At 35.4% G+C, this 14,095-nt stretch overlaps 1 protein-coding gene across 7 annotated transcripts in view; it reads left to right on the forward strand.

Moving 5' to 3' along the window:
• Positions 1 to 3,682: 3,682 nt before the first annotated feature.
• Positions 3,683 to 14,095, forward strand: part of LOC105272274 (transcription factor HES-1-like) — a 200,646-nt gene continuing 190,233 nt past the window's right edge. For 5 of the 7 annotated variants that reach the window (XM_011314330.1, XM_011314323.1, XM_011314324.1 and 2 more), the window contains exons 1-3: positions 3,683 to 3,993; positions 4,126 to 4,912; positions 5,179 to 5,344. The gene's annotated coding sequence lies outside the window, so the exon portion shown is untranslated. Of the gene's footprint in view, positions 3,994 to 4,125; positions 4,913 to 5,178; positions 5,345 to 11,737; positions 11,937 to 14,095 lie in introns of those variants that run through there. The other 2 variants (XM_011314325.1, XM_011314328.1) reach the window with 2 other exon arrangements.

Consider the following 14,095-nt stretch of genomic DNA (forward strand, 5'->3'; position numbering starts at 1 on the left):
GCAGATCCCTATATCCAGAACCGCTATAGTCTATCTACTGAGGGGAATGTGTCCATCTATCACCGTGACTTTAACTGTGCTAGTGCGGGACAATAACACAAAAGATATAAGACTATCTTTTCTCTCAGCACTGCAGAATCTACATAGAGAATCACTGCTGATGTCTGTGCCAGTGCAGTGTGCTGTGAATCCTCTATGAGCAATAGGAAATTCTGATTGTTCTTTTCAGATTGACTGTGCTCATGTATAGTAGTTATCGTGATCTCTGACTGTTTAGGCCGAGCATTTTATATGCCCTTCTGTTCCTCCAGCTTCTGGTTTCTTCCTATTAAAGTTTTTCCTTCATGTTCTTCATACCCATGGCCAAGGGAACTCCGACTGGGAAGCTCACGTCAGCATCGTCTAGTGATCCTTCTTTCGTCCGTCTATCCGCCTTTTCATTTGCATAGATTTCCTTGCGTCCTGATTTTTCACTGCTCTTGATTGACAAACCTATCCTCAATTCAAGCTGTTACATTTTCCCAGTGTTTCTAGCGCGTCCACGCTTTCCGAGACCAATATTGTTTCGTTACTGGGTTTTCTAAGCGCTGCCATGGTGGTCGCACTGTTCGACCAAGTGAATATACTGTGGCGTATTTTTATCCTCCACGGAAGAAGGGACAAATTTACGCAGCCTTCTGAGCTCCACATCACACAAATTTGCGAAAGTCGAGCGCCAGAATATTTTCTTCCAAAACGCCTGAAAATATAAAAAAGTTACCTGACGAAAACGAACAACTGCCGATAGCTTGCAATATCAACCGCGAAAGCGACTAAATCCTAAAGATGCTGCTCCCTAATTTATTTTTAGATGACTAGGTTCAATCTAATAAAAAATTATCATTCAGATTGCGACGTGAAATATTAATAATTTAATTAAAAAATTACTACGGCATTGAATCGAATAACCGCAATATCAAAACCCTGTATGAAGGTTTACCCAATTTGGTGTTCAATTCTCGATACAATTACAACCTAAATAACAAAAACAAAATAAATAGATGACTAAACACGACACAATATTATTTCCCTCACCATGATGTGTCAAACATTACAATACTACTCAAATAGAAATGTCAAAGGCGAAATTAATGTAAAGTCAGTATTAAAGTCAAAAGATGAAATAATTAGTTAAAACTTCAAAGAGTCAAAATTACCGCGGTAGAGCAATTCGTAATTACCACGAGAATTTGATGCGACACAGAATGTCAAGAATTAGAATCTAATCGACAATAATATCTTCGACCGTTTCAATTTTTAAATGATTCGACGTCGTTTTCAAGGGTTCACGGAACACTCTGTTCATTAGCCCGCCCTCTGGCACTAACAACCCCAACAGAAAATCAAAATTCAAAATGTTAGGCGCGAGGTCCATTTTAACGGAATGACCGCTGTATCGAAATCCTTCTCCACTCTCAGCCTCATTCGCTCGAGTAGTTCACACGTAAAGATTTAAAATAATCGGAAGCTGAATGGGGATGCAACTGGGATTGACGAAAAATAGAAATAAATAAAATACTAATTTGTCGGGGAGAACTATTTTTAATTAATAAAAAAAATCAGCCTCGATACATTAAAAAAAAAAGTAATAAATTCCCTTAAATCAACTTAGTAATATCGACCACATAATATAATTTTTGTTCAAGTTACTGTCCTTTAGTTAAATTATTATAATTGTTTTCTGAAGTCTAAACACAAAAAAAAATAATAAATAAATAATTTTACGTCAAATTTATAAAACACAAAACAACTGAGTCTGGAGACTCAATTGTCGATAGTTGGAAAAGTCAAAATTTTGATCAGAAGTATTTCATATGAAAGTGTCAGAATAATTTAATGACTTAAAACAATAAAGCGAAAATCGATAAGTCAACGTGACCTCGGATACTCGGAAAATACACAAAATAAATACAAACTAGAGACAAATTCTCACAAAGACACGAGACCTTGAGATTAAATAAAATCTAAATATATTTCAATGGCGAGGTTTCTCATTTTATTGCGACGAAAATTATCAACCAGAAGTCGCGAAACTTTCGAATTCAATATAAAAAAAATCATTGATATAAAAGAAAATATTTCAAATAACATATTCGTGAGGGAGAGAGAGTCACCAAACTTCCATTGATTAGAGTGACCAAAGATCCCTGATAAAATAATTAATTTAACAGTCCTACAGGACTCGGGTGTACGTAACACCGAATAAAAAAAATTATGATCTATGCCCACACACACACTAATTAACAAAAAAAAAATAAAAGAACGGCCACCACGCTCACCACAATCTCCCGAAGGTCTTCTGAATATTCTAAAACTCCTCGAATCCAGACAATCTTTCAAAACGTCTAATGGCGTCCCTCAATGCAAGTCAGCGTCCCTCAGTACTAAAACTGTCACAGGTCCACTCCAAAATACCACCAAACGGGAAGTGATTTTTCGCAACGCTCGTGAATAGGCGACAGGTAGGTAACGAGTGGGGGAGATGACAACGTCATCATCCACCAATTCCAATTAAACGGGCATGCGCGACAGAGATGATCTAATCGAAACGCATGCGCTATTAAATTTTGCAATGCTTAACAATCCTTGTCTGTCCTTAAATTAACAATAACCAATTATAAGCGCTTCCCCAACGTTCAAACAGTAATTCTGAGTTATTTGCTACCTGGAGAGAATAGTAACTCTCTATAACTTAATTTTAATGCTATTTTCATTAATTGCCAATCGGCCTCGTGCTCACTTGACACGTCACTTCCGTAGTAATTGATGGCTGGATTATGGCTCCATGTGGGCCACATCAAAATCCAGTCACTGCCAAAACTAAATAGCGCCTGACGACATCTTCCGGCTTCCTCGAGATCCTCGATGATGTCCTCTGGAGGAACGTAGTGGCGCGTAATTTGAACTGGTAGAAATACCACGTTACAATGAATACGATGATATTCGGTTAAAGGAGGTCGGAAAATATACTGCTAATTTTTCGAGGAAAAATCTAAACGATCTCGAGAGAGATAATCCGCTAAGGTATTCAAAAATCGCTGTGAAGATTACAGCCGTAAGCGGAACGATACTTAAGGTTGCTGTCGTGTAAACCCGTTTTTCGACAGATTTTTTTTTTTAATTTTTGCTATAGATAGCTCTTAAAATTCCCTCCAAAATGAGCAGAACAAAAAACCAATCGTCAGTTTCTGAGCTGAGATATGATTTTTTGAATTAACATGGATTCAAATGCATTTCACCGTTTTATTTAAAAAAAAAACCACTCCACATTTTTTTATGAAATTAACACAGAACGTAGAAATAGTGACCACCAATATACTGAAAAAAAAGAAAGTGATCGTCATTTCCGTAGTAGAGCAATAAATTTTCAAAGTAGCATTATTTCTCCCAGTGGGCGGAGCGCATGGGTTTGTTGCGCGCTACGCGACAACAACGCTTTTTGCTCGAGCGGCGCGAATCTATTTGGAATTGTCAATGACGAAGCAAAGAGACGATTCATAAATAAAATAAATACATTGAGTAAGAAAGAGAGAGACATGAAAACAGAGACACGCTGCGCGCGGTTGCCACGATCGGCACCATTTAGCATTAGCTGTGAATACATGTATCCATGCATAGTAGATTCTTGTGTACGTGAATCGAGTGGAACTATACAGTGTACACCCGCAAAAGTTTATATTCTAACCCGTATTCTCCGCTTAGTGGAAGATCAACCCGGAGCGTAGTAAATTTTAAGCCTGACTCTCTCGCGACAACAACCTTAAATACTTCTAATATACACTAAAAGGCAGTCACGGAAGTCAACTAACAAAAGTCGAATCCAAAATTTTCGATAAAATCGAATATTCATTGAAAAATCGGATCTGCGAGAAAATGGTTCTACAAAGCAACGGGCGAGTGTCATCCAAAGTTCGACAAAATATCAATATGGTATCAATCGCCACGGTCCAAAACGTTCGTAATAAACACAAAATTCTAACTCTCTACTTATTTAACAAAATCATAGAAATCGTTCGCCCATCAGTCTCAATTTCGTGGTCAAAGATGTAGCAATCACAAAAACTTAAATAAATCCTTCCGTTACAGGTTGTGAGAGGAGCAAGCCAGATTACGACAAAGATTACGACTAACACATGTCGGAGCCCGATTTGGATCTGCCTTCTGCATACCCAAACGGCCTCGTAAATACATAATTATTTGTGTGTCATTACTTGGTCAGCATAATCCAGTTATGTTGGCAAGTGTCACGTTGACAATGCTGGATGTTGAAATATTTAACAATAACCTAAGTAACTAAAAACTGGGACATAACATAATAATTTTACGATTAGAGATGTCGTTAGGGAATTTGGTAGTGAAAAAAATCGATATGTGATTTTGTTAAATTTATCTATTTTGTTTGTTAACGAGAACAGGGTGATCTTTTATATAGAAGGAAAGTTCGGGGTTCAAAATCATATTCTTCATTTTTGATAACTTTAGTTATATTAAGTAATTTATTACCCCGCAACATTTGGATGTATTTGAGATACAAATAACGCAGCCATTTCAGCATGTTATTAGGACAGTATTTGGAATTCAGTCGTCTCCGCCGTTGATATATAGACTGGTCAACAGCTGTTCTTGAAAATATTTTTTGAGTTGGATTTTTAACCGTTTTATTAAAAACATGCTCGTACCTAACATTTTGTCAATTGACTTTGGTCGCCGAGAACTGCGTATTTTCGTTCCTTCTCCCGCGGAAGGCGAAATACCTGACAAAGCATACACGTCCTGATCTATTTCGTAATCTAATTAAAGAAAAGGCATCTTCAATTATTGAGAGGACGAGTGATGCGGAAAGTGATGGTTTCGACCCTGGAGACACGTGCATGTAAGTATTTTTCCTTAAAAATATAATTTCAACGCATAAGTGTGTGAAGCCTCGAGACCACCATGAATGATTACCACGATGATTCTTTTAACAACCCCATACTCAATTATTCCATCATAATTAAAAATTATTATAATTAGTTTGATGGAAAAATTATGAACAGTTAAATGACAACTTTTGATTGAAAATTCATCGATATTTTATACTGAATGAATTTAATTCAAGTGTTTTAAAATTGTGAAATTGAAATAATTTCTGGGATTCAGGGATTTTACTGGCTACGTGGAGACTATTGAGGGAATGAGGGACGTACGCTCACCTCAAAAGCACCTATTCAAATTTATCATCAGCAGCGGTAATAACAAACGAATGCCTGTATTAATATCGGTGAAAGAAGCACTGAAGTATTTTTCCTAGATCGCACTAAAGCAGGTACGTTTCGCAAAAATTTACTATTATCAATTTTTTTAGGAAAATATCACTTTTCTCCAACCCATCTATTCTATCGACATTGAAGATAGTTTTAAGTCAAGAATAATAATTGAATGACAATAAAAAAAGACAACAGCTATAAGAATGAAGTATTTATATTGTGACCTTAACCCGAGAATTGGCGGGAGGGCTTGAAAATAATGAAAGAAAAAAGGAAGGGGATGGAGTGAATCACTTGGGTGGTTGTTTTTTATCAAACGAAACGATCTATATTTTCACATTTTCCAAATATTAAAATAAAACATAAATATGACGTGAAAAAATTCCAGGCCCTTTGGCAACTAATTCTAAGAGAAGGGTAAGGCTAGCGAACTTGGTGTAGCACGACTGAATTATTACACAAAGAAGAATTTAACTGTAAGAAAGGCGGTAGAAGTTAGGGGACCAACCCTACTTTGACATTAAAGTCGGTGAACTTTTGACCCTAATATTCGGATCCTAGTATTCGGCAAATATATACGATTCTAATTCGGCCAGTATATAGGGCCCTAGTCCCCAAAATACCTAAGGCCCTTATTCGGTTATGGAGCGACTGTACAGTGAAAAAAAAAAGAATGGGTTTAAACTGATAAAAAACACTTTATTTATCTTCTTTACAGTCTTCTTGCCTTTTTGAGATAGTATGGCGAACTTTAAGAATTATTTTCTTCAATATTTTTCCTTTAAACTTCCGCAACATGACCACAAACAATATTTATTCATTTTTTCACCTGTTTTAGAGGAGCCCTGTTGTTCCTCACCATCTTCCAGAAAATCTATCGCTCACATTCAGTCCGTTAACATTTTATACATAAAAATTTACCATTTTCCTCCTATACTGTTTGTCATCTTGCAATTTTTTATCAAACGCTTGCAATTCTACCATTGTTTCACAGGGCAGTGAAATCCATTCTGTTCTGTATCTTCACTAATTGACTCGTCTTGAAAAAATTTCTGAAATATGCAACTTCATTTTTCAGTTCCACGATTTGTCCTTCAAGACGATCAATCTTTTCGTCAATATTGCGTACATCTAGGAAACCGCTAATCATAATGTCTTTCAAGGTACAGGGACTTCAATTTCATGAAAAATTGGAACAGTGATTTAATTTTTTCCAATTTAGCGATATTTAAAGATATTTGGATAAAATTTAATATAATCTCCGTAACATATTTTAGTTTTAATAACAATCAATAGTTTGGAATTAATTGAAAACTAATTAATGGTCACCAGAAAATTAAGAAATGGATAAATTAATGTTACAATTCGATTTTTGATATGAAATAATTTTGTTGTTAATTTCAATTTATGCATTTATCAGTAGTTTAGAACCTGAAATGTTAAGTTGAACATTTTTGGAATTAATTCATAATTTCTCTTGAAGGATTCGAAATTGTAGGATCAGAATTGCCAGAAAGAATCAAATTACATGTAGGCATTATCATAAAAAAATTATTGGTCGACTGTTGCCAGTCACTTTTAGTATATTTTTAAGTTAAATTTTATAATTGTGGGCGATAACTTTTGATTTTCACATCTCCCCTTTATGACGGACGCTCCGGAAAGAGTTGATGTCTAAAATATGAATCACCATTATCATTAAGTCAAATTAACTACACAATTGATGAAAATGTTCGATTTAAATTGATGACATAGAAACCATCATTTTAAATGACAAGTTCCAGCAACAAACATGAGAAAAAAGTCAATACAAGTTACCCTCACAATCTAACATATTTTCTCTGCCAAGTCTATCATTTTTTTTCGATAAAACTGACGATCTCAATGGTTCAATCATGCCGCTGACTGAATTCAGATTACCAATTATGTTAGATAAAATTTGCGAGGTTCAGAATTTTTTTCAGCTGCAAGTGAACTCCTGACATCATTTACGGGTACTCGCCGCTTAGCATTTTTTGAGCGTTTCCGAAAAATTTTGGAATTATTAGGAGTCGAGGAGGCAGAAGAGCTCGGGAAAGCATTGTGACTCAGTTCTGCCCCCGAGCTTCATTTTTTGATGTGCTCGAAACTATGGCTGGTTTCTCTGCTGTTTTGTGTGGAGTTGATGTAATAATTTTGACTGTCACACTATTGGATTCTCCCACAATATTCGTACATGCCAATTTCTTATTAACAGATTCTTTGGTGTTTTCCAAATCCGACTGATCAATACGTGGTGGTTTCTTCAGCTTTCCTACGGGGGACTTAGGCAGTGGAAGTGTGTCTGAAGGACTGGCATAGCATTTGAAAACACGCTTCAGAGCTTTTTGTTTTTGACCATATAATTATGAGGTATAGAAAATTTTGTCGTGCTTCCCTCCAGAGATCACACTGATTTTTCGAAATCTTCGGATTGTTTATTTGTAAGGAAGGTATCGTCCACAGACGAATTCGTCAAGTTAGAATCAGTGAGAATTAGCTGGTTTGATGTCAGTTTGCCAGTAGAGTTCACGCCAGACATCGACGATTCCCAATATGATGAATAGAGTGGTGTTTTTAGTTCACATTTTCTGCTGTTGTTGGATACCCAAATAAACTTGGTCGTTTTTTAAGGTTCAACAAATTAAAGTAAGAACTTTATTTCACTACTATTCTGGAGTACAATACTTTAGGGCATCTAGTCGTGCCTAAGTTTAAATTGTAAGTGACAAAATTTGAGTAAGTTGGTTATATATATATTGTGGGGATATTGAGGGATGGTCACGTGGTTATCTAGTTAGAGTAGGGGTAGAGGGTGGATATTGGTAGTTCAGGCGGGTCGTTTGGGTCCGAGGGTCTGGTAGGATCCGAGGAATGTAAATTGTTTTATTATATGCACAGCAATTAGGGCTAGGACCTTGAGGATTAGGACGATTGGGACTGTTCGGGGTTTATTGCAAGGATTTGTTGAGGGTGAAAATATTCTAAATAAAATTCATTTAGTGGGGTACGTTTATGGCAATGTTTGGAGGAAATAAGGATTTAAAATTGGGATATTTTATTGAGGGTTGGTTTAATGAATATTGGGGTACTTTATGAGGGATTAAGTTCGAAAAGAAGAAAATGTGTTCTTAATGGTAGAAATATTGGGGTATACGACACTGTCAAATTTCTGTTGTCCAAGTTTTTACAACAACTCTCCACTACTTGAGGTTTGTAAATATCTCGTTCAACATCTTTTCCTTAGGAGACACTTCACTATCTGTACTGAATACGAAACTCTGCTTACCAAGGCGTTTCAGTTTCTCATCAAACTCTTCGTAATGATCTTGAAGAAAAAATGAATGTTATCAATAAAACCAACACCATGACAGATTACACCAAAACTCTCATTATTTACTTGATTTTTCAATCAATTTTTTTGGAGAAAACCGTCAGAATATCGAAAAAATTTCATTTAGCAGAACGGTAAATTCGAAAGGAAATCTCAAGTGGAAAGATAAGAATAGGTAAGGTGACTCAGCTCTACCATGAGGTTTTAGTGAATATATACAAAAGTAAAGGGGATAATTAAATAAATTACTGTCAGAGTCTTTTTAATCAAGATACGCGACTGCGTATCGGCCGAGTGGAGGTTTTACCGGTGTGATACCGGTGTGACGTCACATGCCGATGCTGTCGCGTATAATATACGCTACGCGACACAACTACTCCAAAAATGTGTTTGATTTTTTTTCACGTAATACGAGAATTTTTTGCGAAATCGGCCCTTAGTCACATTATATAAGTTGACTGTGAGCCTTATGAAGATATTTTTACTTTTTCGATTGAATCACTAAATAAAAATATCCTCCCATAGCAACCGTCATAATGTCATATTTCCTCAATTTTATTTTCTCTCCACATTAAATTTGTTCGTCAAAGTTGGCAACGAATATCATAATGTGTGTCTTTCTCTTTCTTCCTCTTTCTGTCCAGAGACTACCGGAGACATACTCATGCTTGTGAATAAGTTTCCGAATGAAAGTGTCGTAGCGGTGGCGCCTGAACTAATTCGGGTTTGGAGTATGGCATGGACCACCGAATTAAAGAAATTAGCCATTTGCACCCGGTTAATCGTTTACAGGTGGCTTGCAGGTCGATGATCGATTACCGTTTATTCGATGGACAATAATTAATTTTTACAGATTTTTTGAAAATAATTAAAATTTTCATCCGAAGACGAACCCCAGTTTTCTGTCATTAAATAAATTAATATTAACACCCTGTAAATTGGTTTCAGGTGTTTTACAGGTCAATGATAGCTAAAAATAAGCGGTTAATCCATAGTAAGTAGATGTTAAGAATTTTTCAAGTTGAGGGCTAACTTCCTATATCAAAATTTTAATTATTTTACAAAAATCACTAAAAATCCATTATTATGGATCTAACGGTAATTTTTATCTATCCTGGATGTGCAAACCACATGCAAACGATTCGCAGAGTCCTAATAATTTATTTATTTATTCATTTATTTACAAAATTAGGGGTCTACCTTCCGGTTATTTGAACAACCATTAGAAATCAACTATTGTCGATGAAACGCTAATTTTATGCTAGCATTGATCTGTAAGCCACCTGCAAACGATTTACATCGTCGAAATGATTAATTTATTTAATTCGGTGGTCAACTTCTCGGTGCTCTGCCGTAGTCCAATCCTGTGAAGAATTAGTTCAGGCGCCACCGCTATTAAACTTTCATGTAGAAGCCTGTCCATCTGCGTGAGGATTTTCGCTTATGGAAAAGTTTTTCGCGCCTCTTCCTCGCGTATCATTAGTGCAGTGATCGCCGTATACTTGGCGCAGTAATTAATGTGAATCATTAATTAACCTATCAAATAATTTGGAAATAATTTGGGGAATTTTGAGGAGAGGGTTTCATAATTTGGGGAGAACTCGTTAATTGATTATCAATTTTTTAAACTTAACATACGTAATTAGCGAAACCTCTTTTTTTTAAGGGAGAATCATTTGGGGAATTAATCATAACTGTCCTTATAATTCGAAAAATTGAAAAAATTTCAATAATTAATAAACCAGTTCACTGTAGCTAGTTTTTGAAAAATCAAAAATCAAATAATGCACTTATTCATATTGATTTCCACTCAATTCTTTCCCATTTTTTTGAACTTCAAACTTCTTTGTCAGTTCTTTACTTGCTGTGTTATTATCATAGGAAGATCGTCGTTTTCCGATTATATTTCACCGATGCGATCAAAAAAACGAAAAATTTAGGTTTTATTCAGTTTCCCAGTGTTTTCTTTCAACCCTTAACATTTTTCTTTCATTTGACAAATCACATTATTTTGGATTTTTGGCACGAAAAAACAGAGAAATGGAAGAATCATTTCCACTCTAATTGACTAGTGTTCTCTTTAAGAAATAACGTTGTGTGAATTTTCTTTGAATTAAGTTTTCTTCTAATTTTCATGTCTCTACAATGTTTTTACAAAGAAAAACGATAAAAATTGAACATAAATCACAATCCAATTTATCGCTATTTCGACAACTCAGTGATCGAAGTTCACTTTCTGATTCATATTCGGTTGCTGCTGGATTTATCCTCTATAAAATTATTAACAAGTTTTCCATGAATAATATTCAACTTTTTTTAAACGAGTGTCGATAACGAAGGAAGGAACGGGTGTGGACGCGCGCATGCGCAGAGTTGGAAATTGATGTAATTATTTAATTTATCAATTATCAACTCTTCAGCAATTCCCCAAATTATGAAATCTACTCCCTAAATTTCCCCAAATTATTTCGAAATTATTTGAAAAGTTAATTAAGGATTCCCATTAATTAGTGCGCTAAGTATACGGCGGTATATACATTATATTATCTTTATTATTATTTATCAATAAGTTCTAGTATTCAATTAGTGGCGATACCGAACACGACCCGGTACTATTTCTCGAAAAAGTTCTTAGCAAAACGGATCAGCTACGAAAACCGACTCGAATAGAATTCACTCATCTAGATCGTTGGACGTCATGTAATTACATATGAATACTTCCAACGAAGTTAGTTGCAAGATTACTCTCTCGCTGAGTGATTTGAAAAATAGCATTGATTCGAACAATTTAATTAAACAAGCTTTCCACGAGTGGAAAGAGATTATTCAATTTCGTACTCATTGTAACGAGTATGTTAAGTTCACTTGAAAGACGAGAATACATTCAACTTCTGAAATACTTAATGTGCAATTGAATATATTCAACGTAAATACTAAAAATATCAAGCAGAAAATCCAAAATTAGAAATTGAAGGCGGTGCCAACAACTTCCGTTTCTGTTCTTAGTCATCAATATTCTGTCAATAGTGCTATACTTCATTGTGCTATGAAGTGTGATCACTATACCTGCTTATTGAGAGACAAACAAAATATTTGTGTTTACATAGACGATACAGTTATTTCAAAAAGTCGGTGGCCACGAAATGAAAAAGATGTATATATATTATTTTCGGAAAGAAAAAAATGCAGACCTGAAAATATGAGAACAATCTGATCAATCTTTGTGACTATGACACCCTCGATAAAAGTGAATATATATGTCCAAAATCTGTCTCAGGCCCTTCTCGTTGGATCGACACGTGAGTAATTTTGAGGGAAACTAATCTGAGCAGTTATAGGAGCCCTCAAAATGTTGATTATCAAATTCAACCCATTGAGGGCAATTATCGTTCATTGCACTATAAAGTATTCCCATACAAATTATGGGAAAGATGTAAAATTGAGGAAAAAAAATCTATTGATTGATAATTGATAGATAATTCATTTTGTTCGTTATATTACCGTGAAAACAATTGATATGTTTGCAAAAAGAAGTGAAATCCTATGAAAAAATCACAAAAAAAATTTTGTGAAAAAATTTTGCCAAGTGGAGGTTTTATTGTATCATCATATTTTCGCAAAAAATATTCTTAGTTTTATTAACAAAAAATATGTGAAATTGCCAAAAAATATTCTCAGTTTTATTAACAAAAAAATATGTGAAATTCCCAAAAAATATTCTCAGTTTTATTCACAAAAAAATACGTGAAATAAAAAAGATGCCAAGCATGACGTTCACAAATCATATTGATTAGAGGGACCTAACATCTCAAGTGACTGAATCCAGTAACGTATATGAATGGAAAGGTCGCCATTGGAGACGCTAAAGAACAACGAGCACTCTTCATTTAACCATCTTGGAAAAACAAGCGCCACCAACGGTAACAAGCGTCGCCAATCGCCAATTCGATTTTCGGAAAAAAGTCCACTTGGCGCGCCTGCTTTTTTGTGTATACCTCAAGAAATATACATATGGGTAATTGAATATAGTTCACAGATGGTTGTCAAAGTTCATTTCTAGGAAGCAATAACTAAGTTTCGCGGAAAATATTGTACAGTCTCCCAAATTAATTCAAAGTTTGGTGACATAGTCACTTGAGAAGTATGCGATTGTAGATTATCCTGATTCAACGGTCAATCGTGAAATCAACTGGAAATTATGTAAATCGTTAATACCATATTCATTTGAATCAAGTGAGAATTTTGAATACTCTGGTTGCGTACTGTTGCAATTGACTGATGAAGTACTGGAGCGTACATTCCCAATGAATTGAGCGGTAACAATCGAAATTTAAAAAATCACAAAAAAATTTTGTGAAAAAATGGCGCCAAGTCGACGTGAATCTGATCGCCTCCAAGACAGAAACAAGGGACAATTACTGAATAGTTGAAATCACACAGTAGGCGAACTCATTATGATATAATCTTATTTAAAAAAAAAACGTGGAAATATCAAGAAATGCCAAGTTTATGCTGACAGCGTCAACTAGGACAATATTCCGCAGTTTTAGTTCCGATTGGAAAATCGATTATTGTTCATAAAGGCTTATGTCATTCCTGCTGAAAGACAGTATTTTACGGCTGCGTTGCTTTGCTTCGCGTCCGCCAAACGCTGACTACGGCTGTTAGGACAAAAAATAATGGGCGTTATACGGCCAAAAAAAACTTGTCGACCAATATGATTGTTGCAAACCTCATCTTCGCTTGAAAAGTTTTTTTCGGCCTAATGACAAAATATACTGTTTCAAACCCCGTCCATAGGAAATTGATTCGGAAAAAAGTCAACTTGGTGCGCCGGGCTATTCGATAATGAACATACTTCGTAGGAAGTGAATGATTGACAAAGCTAGAGCTCGCACGCTAATTGGCAAAACGCCAAAACTATTGAGATTTGATTCAGCTTATTATATCAACAATTGGATTCCGTATACATGACGTGTACTTAACCTATTCACCAATGAACGTCAAATAGCATATCGGTATGAGGAGAGTGGGTACCCGTCAGTATGATGGCGCGTTCATAAGCGACGCAGGGTGGCACACTCACATTCTTAGAGAACGGCAAAGAGTGGGGGACGAAGATCATCAGTGAATAGTTTAAAATGAGATGTAGTGCTTATACATGATAAGATGTCCGTAACGACTGAAGTAATTACGTAATTATCAATCGATGCATTCAATCAATAATCCACTTACGAATTTATGACTTGCTAGGGAAATGCTAAAATATACTTGTAGTTTTTTACTATGTTCCCGGCAATGTAATGATACTCAGTGAATTGAAGGGGAAAAATTAGGCGCGCCAAGTTGACTTTTTTCCGAATCAATTTCCTATGAACGGGGTTTGAAACAGTATATTTTGTCATTAGGCCGAAAAAAACTTTTCTAGCGAAGATGAGGTTTGCAACAATCATATTGG

The sequence above is a fragment of the Fopius arisanus genome, unplaced genomic scaffold (assembly GCF_000806365.1).
Source record: "Fopius arisanus strain USDA-PBARC FA_bdor unplaced genomic scaffold, ASM80636v1 scaffold00153, whole genome shotgun sequence".
NCBI lineage: Eukaryota > Metazoa > Arthropoda > Insecta > Hymenoptera > Braconidae > Fopius > Fopius arisanus.